This window comes from Chionomys nivalis, chromosome 5 (assembly GCF_950005125.1).
Source record: "Chionomys nivalis chromosome 5, mChiNiv1.1, whole genome shotgun sequence".
Taxonomy (NCBI): domain Eukaryota; kingdom Metazoa; phylum Chordata; class Mammalia; order Rodentia; family Cricetidae; genus Chionomys; species Chionomys nivalis.
This window is the reverse complement of record NC_080090.1, coordinates 22,937,173-22,949,708: the sequence shown is the minus strand read 5'-3', so window position 1 is coordinate 22,949,708 and position 12,536 is coordinate 22,937,173.

Below are 12,536 nucleotides of genomic sequence, written 5' to 3'. Positions count from 1 at the left end.
AACAGGAAGGAAAAAAAAAAACACAGGTAAATGCATGAACCTTCTGGTAACTTTAGTTAATGTAGCTCTGTTTATCTATATAGTTTCATCCCTTTAAGGAAATTCTTTACATTTTTACGCCTGTGTTACTTGTTGGCATTGTACAATCTCTTACAACTTCAGTCAGCCAAACGCAGATGCTTTTAACTTTCACAGATATATTATTTGGTAGAATATAATACCTTCACAGCCGGCTAAAAACATAACTGCGCTTGTCTCAACCATTCCAGTAGTTTGGCCTCTTCTCAACAACTGAATTCCAGTAAGACTTCAAATAGTCTTTTTTTTTCTAGCTTGCCTCTGTGGTTACACATTTCCCCTGGAAAGAAGATCCACCTGAGATCCTCTGGTTCTGTTTCTATTAGGAATCTGGTTGCCTCGGTTACTAAAGTTCTAACTAGGCTAGCTCCTACTCCCTTTATGCAACCTCGGGAATCTTTCTAATGAACAATTAATTAGCTTTGAAAGGGTTGTCTTCAGTGAAACAGACCTCAATTCTTAAGCTGCTGTGACGAAATTCTAGTGAGAATTCAGCCTCCAGGTTAGGGATCAGCTACTTTTGCAGGTAGCAATCAAATTAATAAATGCTCTTGTCTTTGACGGACATAGGTACTGTTGGTGAACCATCTCCTATTATGTGTAAATACAGACACAAACAGTTGTCAACAAACAGGTTTGACTGATATAAATGTATTTGTAATCAATGAAGTTTGAATCTTATATAAATTTCATGAGCTAAGAAAGTTCTTTAAGTTTTAGTGGAAGAGCTGGGAAGATGGCTTAGCAGTTACGAACACTTGTTGCTCTTCCAGAGGACCCAAGTACAGTTCCTAGAACCACATCCAGTGGCTCACAAGTGTAACTCCAGCTCCAGAGAATCTGGAACCCTCTTCTGGCCTCCGCAACCACTTGCACATATGTAACAACATGGCATATACTCACAAATACATTAAATGAATTTTAGTGAAAGTTTTCTTTTTTTTTTTAAGGTAAACTCCCAAAGATGCTAACAATACCACGTGATGGGAATAAATGATCTAATTGTAGGATTGATTTTTTTTCTATTATTTAACTTTTTTTTTTTTTTGATTTTTCGAGACAGGGTTTCTCAGTAGTTTTTGGAGCCTGTCCTGGAACTAGCTCTTGTAGACCAGGCTGGCCTCAAACTCACAGAGATCTGCCTGCCTCTGCCTGAGTGCTGGGATTAAAGGTGTGTGCCACCATCGTCCAGCAGCACTAATTTAAAAAAAAAACTATTTATTTTTATTTTACCTGTATTTGTGTTTTGCATGCATGTATGCCTGTATGAGGGTGTCAGGTCCCCAAGAACTGGAGTTACAGATAGTTGGAAGCCACCACATGATTGCTTAAAATTGAACCCAGGTCCTCTAGAAGGGCAGTCATCACTGCTCTTAACCACTGATTCATCTTCCCAACCCTATTTTATTTCTTTTTATAAATTATTTTTACTTTGGCTTATTATATAAGTGTTTGTCTGTGCACCATATGTGTGACTGGAGCCCACTGAAGCCAGAAGAGAGTATTGGATCCTCTGGGACTGGAATTATAGACAGTTATAAGCCACTATGTGGGTGCTGGGAATTGAACCTGGGTCCTCTGGAACAGCATCCAATGCTCTTAATTGCTGAGCCATCTCTCCAGATTCTGATTTATTTTACTTTTAATTATGTGTATGTGTGTGTCTGAGGAGGGGACTCTATACATGTATGTGCAGGTGCTGATGGAGGCCAGGAGAGGGCACTGGCTTGTCGGGAGCTGGATTTACAAGTAGGTGTAAGCAACCCTGATGTGGCTACTGGGAACCAAACTCTGGTCCTCTGCAAGTGTCGTCCATGCTCTTAACTCCTGAGCCATCTCTCAGCTCCAGTAAAACCATTCGTACCTATATAGCAACCTATATTTGGCTCATAAATCAATCCCTGACTTAGATGATTCATAGGACAATATAAATATGCCTAAGTGTGGCTATAATCGTAGGTCATATAATGATAAATAGCAGTATGTCGAAGAAGAAACACGTTAGGACTAGCCGGCCTAGTTATTAGTTAGGTGTTACACGCCTTTAATCCCAGCACTCAGAGGCAGAGGCAGGCAGAGCTCTGTGAGTTCAAGGCCAGCCTGGTCTACAAGAGCTAGTTCCAGGACAGGCCCAAAGCTACACAGAGAAAGCCTGTCTTTAAAAAAAACAAAACAAAACAAAAAAAATCAGTTAGGACCAAAAAAGTCAAAAGTTTCCTAGGGAAGATAAGATTGAAATTGGGCCTTACAGGAGGGAAAGAATATAGACAAACGAAAGAAGGAAATTTGAGTAACAACAAGAAAAATATAATTAAGCTAGATATGGAAATATATATAAAGATATATGGAAGGGTTTTCGACTATCAGAAGAATTTTTTAACTTAGCTCCCATACAAATAGCATTGGTATGACTGACAAAATGGTTCATCAGCTAAAAGAGCTTGCTGCATAAGCCTGATGACATCAGTCTGCTCCCTGAAGCATATATAAAGGGGAAGGGGAGAACTGACCCCACAACACTGCCTTTGGACCGCCATATATATGTCATGGCATAAGTTCATGCCATCATACACACAATAATAAATAAATCAATAAACAATGTTTCTAGATTATTTTATTTTTACAGAGGAAACAGGATTGGTTTTATAAGAAAAGCACTAACAGGAAGAAGGCCAGAATAGGAAAACTGCAGTTGTACAAAGTATAAGAGCCCAGGTGACAGTTACAGGAGAAAGGACAGCGCCAAGAAACCGACAGCAGGCCAAGAATGGGTGCGCGCCTGCAGTTCCCGCATCAGAGAGAAGGTAGACATAAGGAACATGAGTTATAGGCCAATATGGGCTGGACATCCTTTCTCACAAAACAGAAATCCTCGTGCAATCCTCGTGCAGCGCGGTCTTTATAGTCTAAAAGGAAAGATGCAGGGGGCTGGAGAGATGGCTCTTCCAAAGGTCCTGAGTTCAATTCCCAGCAACCACATAGTGGCTCACAACCATCTGTAAAGGTGTCTAGTGCCCTTTTCTGGCCTGCAGGCATACACACAGACAGAATATTGTATACATAATAAATAAAATAAATAAATATTTAAAAAAGAAAAGAAAAAGGAAAGATGCAGGCACGCCACAGAAAGGTGGTGTTGGAAGTGCTAGGAAGGAAGTCTAGGGAAGTGAGGAGTCCCATAAAGTAATAAAAGTCATTGAAATTGCTGCCTTTGACCCCACTGTTTAGGAGGCACAGGCAGGCCTACAGAGTGAGACCCTGTCTCTAAAGAATGAGAGAGAGAGAGAGAGAGAGAGAGAGAGAGAGAGAGACTTAGCTTGAGAAAACAGCAGAGATGACTTTTAAGAATAGCAATTTTAGTTGTTAGGTGTTTGTTTTGTAGGGTCTAGCCCTGCTGCGGCTGTCTGGGAATTCAGACCAGGCAGGCCTAGAATTCATAGAAATCTACCTGCCTCTGCCTCCTGAGTTCTGGCAAGAATAGCAATCTTTTTGTTTGTTTTTATTGAGCTATATATTTTCCCCACTCCCCTCCCTTCCTCCCCACTCCCCTTTCTCTCCTATGATTCCCCACACTCCCAATTTACTCAGGAGATCTTGTCCTTTTCTACTTCCCATGTAGATTAGAGTCCTCTTTGTTGTCTAGGTTCTCTGGCATTGTGAATTGTAGCCTGGTTTTCTTTGCTTTATGTCTAAAAACCACTTATGAGTGAGCCGATATGGTATTTATATTTCTGGGTCTGGGTTACCTCACTCAAGAATAGCAATCTTAAAAAAAATAAATTACCAGTGTTATGGTGTACACCTTTAATCCCAACCTCCAGGAGGTAAAGCAGCAGAGCTCTATGAGTTCAAGGCCAACCTGGTCTACACCTTAAATTCGAGACCAACCAAGGACACATAGTGAGACCCAGTCTCAAAAACAAGCAAACAAACAAATAACACAATTCTGTGAAACTAGTTACAGATATTGGAGATCTTCACACGCTAAGATGAGGATAAATAAAGCATATAAAGCCACTTTGTAAACGGTTTTTTTAAGCTGTTAGATATGTTCGCTTCTTACTGGTGCCTTGGGAATAGTTGGATCTTTAGGGAAGAAGACAGAAGGTGGAAGGAATCAAGGCTGAGCCTGAGTAGAGAGTCTACATAGTTGATCTCAGAGTCTTGAGAGAAGAAGCACCTCTGAAGCTGGAAGAATATAGAGCTGTTGGAATAGAGGGGGCAGGGCTGGAGGCATGGCTCCGGCTCAGGAGCAGGGTTCTTCTCTGGTAATTTAACTCCCAGCACTGGGCGACAATGAAGAAAGAACAGTAGCACGAAGGTTAGAGAAGAAAAGGTCACAGAAGACAGTGTGGCTATCAGGGTTCAAAAATAGTAGAGATATTGATAGGGGAAAAATATAAGAGAAAGCCCTCTGAATTCAAGAGACTATTAGAGATCACTGGTGAATTGGAAAAAAAAAAAAAGATTAAAATCAGATTATAAGACTCAGATGAAAGGATCTCTTCCCGTTCAGAGTGTTTGTGCCAGTACCTGGGAGGTCAAACAGAATAGAGCAGGCCCAGACTGGAAAGTTGACTCAACGGACCTGAGGAAGGTCAGCCAATATCAAATGCAAACACACAGAAGATAGGAACAGCATGTAGCAACAGTTCAGAAGTCAAAAAGGAGTCTGGAATCAGTATGAGAGAATAATAGGCATCTGGCCAGAGAGTCGGAACAACAAAGGATAATCAGGTCTAACAGACAGCAGCTAAAAGGAAAATAGGAATGTTTCCAAACGACACGTTGGGACTTCGGTGTAACAAAGTGCCCCACACAGACAAGACATCCATTAAACGTTTATTGTAAGAATGAGTACATTCACTCAATATTTACTGAATGAGTGAATCACACAAATAATTTCGCATGGAGTGTAAGTTTAGAATGAGACGGTATTTTATTTTATATTACTTTATGTGTATCAGGGTTTTTCCTTCATCCGTGTATATGTACCATGGGTCTTGCCTAGTATACTCTGATGTCAGAAAGGGGACATTGGATCCTCTGGAACTGGAGCTGCAGGTGGCTGTAAACCAACAAGGAGGGCCTGGGAATGGAACCCAGGTCCTTTCCAAGGGTAACAAAGATAACCACTGAGCCATCTTTTCAGCCACTGGAATGAGACTTTAATTCATATCTTACTCAATTGTTTTAGCCAGAAAACATTTTATATGTGCCTGGAGTACTTAAGACTGTGTATGTCCCACCCAGGTATCATGGTTCATGCTTGTTTTTCTTTTTGTTTGTTTGATTGATTGATTTTTCTATAGAGGGTTTCTCTGTGTAACAGTCCTGACTGTCCTGGAACTCATTTTGTAGACTAGGCTAGCCTCAAACTCACAGAGATCCACCTGCCTCTGCCTCCCAAGTGCTAGCATTTAGGGGGCTGAGGCAAGAAGATTGCCATGAGTTTGAGGTCAGCCTGGGCTACAAAGGAAGACAATATCCCAAAAAAACCAAAAGCCACATCTCAAAGCCTCTGTGAATTGAAAAGTAAAAGATGCAGACTTTAGTCTGGCTCACTGGTTCATAAAGGTTTGTTATCATGGTACTCAGGAAGCTATGATAAATCTCAAAAGGAAAAGAAAAGGGGGCTAGAGAGATGGCTCAGTAGTTGAGAGCACTTCTGCTCTTCCAAAAGACCTGGGTTTGATTCCCAGCACCCACATGGCAGTTCACAACCGTCTATACAATGTCCTCTTCTGACTGCCATAGGCATCAGGCTTGTAAGTGGTTCACAGACATATATGTAGGCAAAATACCCATACACATAAAACAAAACTTGGAAAGAAAAAAGAAAAAGAGGAACCAAGGAATAATGACACCTTTTAATCTCAGCATTTGGGAGGCAGAAACAGGTGGATCTCTGTGAATGTCACAAAGGTAATTCCAGGACAGCTAGAGTTGTTACACAAGAGAACCCTGTCTCAAAAAAACGAAAAAGAAAGAAAGAAAGAAAGAAAGAAAGAAAGAAAGAAAGAAAGAAAGAAGAAGAAAAGGAAGAAAGGAAAAGAAAAGAAGAGAAAAGAAAAAAAGAAAGGAAAGAAGGAAGAAAAAAGAGCAATCCTTGGACTGGAGAGAGGCTCAGTGGTTAGGAGCTTATACTATTCTTGCAGAGGACACACATCAGGCCGCTCACAACTGCCTGGAACTCCAGCTCCAGGGCATCTGATACCTTTCTGGTCTCCTACACATGCTCTTGCATAGACATACAATAAATAAGGATTAAATTTTTAAGAAAATGTTTTTTTAAAGCTCCATTTTAAAAAAACAGTTCTTGCTGGGCAGTAGTGGCCCACATCTTTAGTCCCAGCAGTAGGGAGTCAGAGACAGGCAGGATCCCTGTGAGTTCCAGGACAGCCTGGTCTACAGAGCAAGAACCAGGACAACCAGGGCTACACAGAGAAACCCTGTCTCAAAGGAAAAAAAAAAATACAGCAGCTTACAATTGATTGATAGTCAGAAGCCTGCAATTGTTCTTCAGATAATACAGTGACAAATTTGAGTGCAGATATAGCTTAAAGGCTCCTAGAGGCTGAAGGGCCAGGAGGACCAAGAGAGGAGGGACTGAGAGTGGCAGGAGTTGGGTGGGGAGTGCGGGTATGTGAGGTGATTCCATCTGAATGAAACAACAAGGGCGGATGTCCGAGGTGAGTGAGCACAGCCTGTTCAGGGCACTCTGAATGTTTAAGCACTTCTAGCGCCAAGTGCGATGTACTAGGTCAGGGCAGGGAAGTGAGGACAGAATAGAAGAGGCCAGTGTGATAAATACGGGTCAGATCACAAAGGACTTTGTGTTACATGCTAAAGAGATTGAATTTTTCCCCCCGAAGGTGATGGAAATCAAATGAGGAATTTTAAGCAGGGGAGAGACATGATCAAATTTGCATTTTTGAAATAGCAACCATGGAGGATGGGTTAGGAGATGAGGCTGAAAGCAGGGAGAATAATTTAGTAGGCTACTGCAGAGAGAGTGAAAAACGGTGTGCAGAGAGAGTGAAAAACGGTGTGGGCCTGAACTCTGGCTGAGAGGTGGTGGGTGGTTAGAGGTCAGGGGACAGCAATGACAAATCACGACTTCTGGTCAGTTTTAGGGAGCGAAAAGAGGCCAGGTTGTCCATCTTCCCACTTAACATCTGGGAGAGGGTGGGGATGGAAGAACAGAGAAGGAAGACAGTAAGGGGATGAACACGTACAGACCCCTCCCGTCTTTTAAGCACTGTCCAAAGAATATATTCTTTACAATAAAGTTGTCTGGTAGTTCCCTGACCCCAGGTAAAAGGAATAGAATTTAGAAAGTGTAACACTCAGGTCTCAGCCAGCAGTTTTCCCGGTTCCTGGCCTGGGATAGGTGTGTAGGGAGAGGGTGAACACATCAATGAACTGAAATCCTATTTTCCATGGATACTCATGACCCATGCAGAAGATTCCACTCTTGGTCTGGTCCACAGAAGAGGCCGTAAGGCTGGAGAAGCTGTGCTGTACATAGGAAAGTTAGCTCAGAAAAGTCTGCCTTCAAGAAACCCTGTCTCAAAGAAGTATAGGATGTCCTACACATGGTGCTATGTGTCTATAATCTCAGCACATAGGAAGCAGAGGCAGGAGGATAGGGAGTTCAGTACCAGCCTCAGCTACATAACAAATTCCAGACAAGCTGAGGCTATATGAGACCCTGTCTCGAACAACAGCAGCTGGTAGACTTCTCAAAAAAACAAAAACAAAAACAAACAACAAAAACAAAAACAAAAAACCAAGGCTCAGAATAATTTCTAGACCCCAGTGAATGAACAGCCCAGGCTCAAATGTTTCCTCCAGTTGACCTCCCCCTAAGCGTCCTGTGCTGTTTAAGTCAAGGTTCTATTGCTGTGAAGAGACAACATGCCACAGCAACTCTCATAAAAGAAAGCATTTAACTGGGGCTGGCTTACAGTTTCAGAGGTTTAGTGTTGGAATCTTTTTGTAGACTGTGTAAAGATGTGTCTCTGTCCGTCCTCACCTGTCTAAGGCACCTTCTGATTGGTTTAGTAGAGTTGAAGGAGCAATAGCTAGGCAGGAGAAAATAGGTGTGACTTCCAGGCAGAGAGAGGAACTCTGGAAAAGAATCTAAGGCAGAAGATTTGCCAGCCAGATGCACAGGAAGTTGGACTAATGGTACTGAGGAGAGGTAATGAGCCATAGGGCAGACATGGATTAATATAAACAGGCTAATTTAAGTTTTAAGAGCTAGTTGGTGTTGGGTGGTGGTGACGGAGCTTTATAAATTTGAGGCTAGCCTGATCTACAAAGCAAGTTCCAGCACAGCCAGGGCTGTTACATAGAAAAACCCTGTCTTGAAAAAACAAAACAAAAAACAAACAAACAAACAAAAAACCTAAGCTAAGGCCAAGTTTCCTTTTTCTTTTTTGAGACAAGGTTTCTCTGTAGCTTTGGTGCCTGTCCCAGAACTAGCTCTTGTAGTTCTCGAACTCCCAGAGATCTGCCTGCCTCTGTCTCCCCAGTGCTGGGATTAAAGGCTTGCACCACCACTACCCAGCGGTAAGAGCTAAAGAGCTAAGATCAGAACTTGAACTTAAGTTCTTAGGGTCTTGTTGCAAAATATTTGGCTAACTATGTAAAGATATGTTGCATTTGTTTAATTATATAAAGATGTGTTGTTGTTTCGTCTTGCCTGCCTAAGGTACCTGATTGGTCTAATAAAAAGCTGAATGGCCAATAGCAAGGGAGAAGGTAGAGGTGGCACTTAGGGGTAAGGAAAGTAAATAGGAGGAGGAATTAGACTCAAAGGAGAAAGAAGAGGAGATGACAAGGAAATGTCAGAGGCCAGAGAGACAGACATGGAGGAAGCAGGAAAGTAGGACACACAGAATGAAAGAAAGGCTAAAAAAAGCCCCAAGGCAAAACATAGCTGAACAGAAACAGGTTAAACTAAGTTAAAAGAGCTAGTGGGATAAGTCTAAGCTAAGGCTGAGCATTCATAATTAATAATAAGTCTTGATATCTTTATTTAGGAGCTGGTTGGCGGCCCAAAGAAAATTCCAACTGCAGGTTTCTTACTCTCCCTCTCTCTCCCCCCACCCTCTGAAGCAGGGTCTCACTATTTAGCCCTGGCTGTCCTGGGGCTCACTCTGTAGACCAGACTGTCCACAAACTCACAGAGATCCCCCTGCCTCTGCCTACCAAGCACTGGGACTCCTGAGTGGTGGTGCATTCTAGGCTCTTAGGGCTTTATTGCTGTAGTTAACAAAAGCGAGGAGAAAAGAAGCCTGCTCATGGCTCTGCCATATCTGCCTTCATGTTTCTGACTTCTTGAACATCTGGGTTGCACTTTCAGATTGAGTTTGTCTTTGTTTTCTCCTAGCTAATTCTTTGTTGTATCTTACAAATCAACTCAGTTGTCACTCTTTCAAGAAGGAAATGGAAAATGGTATCATTCTGCCAAATCAGGATTAAGGTCCCCTCTTTTGATCACATAATCCTCTGAACATAGCTCTATCAGGGGTCTGAATATATTTCTTTATATCTGTTAAAAGGACTGTCTGCTTAACAGGTTTAACCCTCATGAATACATGAGAGTGTCTCACTCATCTTTTTATCATTATATCTATGGTATGAGACCCTATGGTAGGGTCTCAATCGGTATTTGTAGTTTTGAAGTTTTTGTTTGTTTGGTTGGTTGGCTGGATGGTTTGTTGGTTGATTTTTGGTTTTTTTGAGACAGGGTTTCTCTGTGTAACAGCCCCAACTGTCCTGGAACTCACCCTGTAGACCAGACTGACCTCAAACTCAGAGAGATCTTTCTACCTCTGCCTCCCAGGTGCTGGGATTAAAGGCGTGTGTCACCACTGCCCAGCTTCAGTCAGTATTTGTTAATAGAAATAATCACTACACCATCTTCTGAAGTTCATGGATAAATGTATACTTGTGGTACACATAAAAACACTCTGACATGCACACACATATAAAATAAATAATTTTAAGACTAACTGTTGTGGAATAATCTTTTTGCACACTGTGACAATGTGTCACTCTAACTGGCTTAATTAAAAGCTGAACAGCCAATAGCTAGGCAAGATTTCCAAGAACAGAAGATGCTGGGAAAAAGAAGGGCGGAGACAGGAGGAAGCAGGAAAGCAGGATGAACAGTACACAGATGAGGTAAACAAGCCTCAGGGCAGCACACACATCAATAGAAATGGGCTAATTTAAGCTAAGCTAGCTAGAAACAAGCTTAAGCTAAGGTTGAGCATTCATAATTAATAATAAGTTTCTGTGTCATGATTTGGGGGCTGGTGGTCCAAGAAAGCCTGCTACAAATGGGGCTGGGCTTGAGGGTTTCAAAAAGCCAAGCCGGTCCGGTGTTGCTCCCCCTCTTCCCCCGGCCTGCAAATCTGGACGTAGAAATCTTAGCTACTTCTCAGGCACCAAATCCGCCTGCATAGCACCATGCTTCCTGCCATGGTAATAATGAACTAAACCCCTGGAACTGTAAGCAAGCACCAATTAAATGCTTTTTTTTTTTCTTTAATAATAGTTTCCTTGCCGGGCGGTGGTGGCGCACGCCTTTAATCCCAGCACTCGGGAGGCAGAGACAGGCGGATCTCTGTGAGTTCGAGACCAGCCTGGTCTACAAGAGCTAGTTCCAGGACAGACTCCAAAACCACAGAGAAACCCTGTCTCAAAAAACCAAAAAAAAAAATAATAATAATAATAATAGTTTCCTTGAGCTAGGCGGGTGGTGGTTCAGGCCTTTAATCCCACCACTCAGAAGGCAAAGGCAGGTGAATCTCCAAGTTAAAGGCCAGCCTGGTCTACAAAGACAGCCAAGGCTACATAGAGAAACCATGTCTTGAAAAACCAAACCAAACATACAAATAAAATCAACATGGCAACAATAAAATTGAACCAAGTATGGGAATCCTCTGACTGCTAGGTCCTGTGTTATCAATCACACAGGTCACACACAACCCATGAACTCAGCTCTAGGACAAGAATTCCCAAATCAAGTTCAACTACTTCTAACTTATTAGAGTCGTGTGTGTGTGTGTGTGTGTGTGTGTGTGTGTGTGTGTGTGTGTGTATGTAGGCACATGTGTAAACCAGCGGACAATCTTGGGTATCATTAACTTCTCAAGTGCCATCCGCTTTTTTTGTAAGGGGTTTTGCTGTTGTTTTTACATTCCTTTATTTGGGAAAGGGTGGACATATGCCACTGAGCACTGATAGAGGTCATAGGACAACTTGCAGGGGGCCAATTCTCTCCTTCCACCATGTGGATTCTGGTATCAAAGAGGTCATCATGCCCGGCAGCAAGTGCCTTTATCCACTGAGACATTATGCCAGCCCCACCTTGTTTTTTGAGACAGTCTCTCACTGGTCTGGAATTTGCCAGCTAGGCTAGACTTACCCCAGAGATCCACCTGTCTCTGCCTTCTTGGCATTGGGATTACAAGTATGTCCCCCTGTAATGAGTCTTTATGTGCTCCACCAGCTCCCAAATAATGACTCGAAGACATAGCATTAATTATAAAAGATCAGCCTTTAGCTTAAACTTATTCTTAACTAACTTATAAAAAATTAACCCATTTATATTAATCTGTGTCTGCCACATGACTCAAGGCTGTTACCTCTCCTCCTGCACATTCTGCTTGCTCTGTATCTCCTGGCATCTCTGCCTTTCTTCTCCCTAGAGTTCTCTCTCTGTCCATTAGTCCTACCTGTACCTCCTGCCTAGCTATTGGTTATTTAACTTTTTATTAAACCATCATAGTGACACATCTTCACACAGTGTAAAGTAATATTCCACAACATCCCACTGTGCCTTTTAAAACAATGTGGGTTTGGGTCTGATAAAATGGCTTGCGGGTTAAGAACACTGCTGCTCTTCCAGAGGACCTGGGTTCAGTTCCCAGCAACCACATGGCAACTCAATATTGTGTGTGTAACTCCAATTCCAAGGGATCTGGCACTCTTAAACAGACATGCATGTAGGCAAAAACTGTCGTGGTCCAACAAAAAACAAAAAACGCAAAATAAAAAAATAAATAAAACTTTTTTTTTTAAAGTGGGTTCTAGGATTTAAACCCAGGCCCTTGCTTGCTTGCATAGTAAGCACTTCAATGACTGAGTTATTGCTCTACCACCTAGGGTTCACTTTTATTCATATCTCAGTCATCCCAAGCAGGGAAGAGATATCTCTTCTGACTTTATGCCTAAATTCTTAATCTCCTGAAGTCTTTTTTAAACAAATTTATGGGGCTAGAGAGAAGGCTCAGAGGGTAAGAGCATTTAATGCTTTTGCATAAGATTCAAGTTCAGTTCCTAATACAGAACATTGTAGCTCACAACCGCCTTTAACTCCGGTCTCAGAAGATCAGACAACGTTCTTCAATCTCTGTGTGTACTAGGTGTACACATTA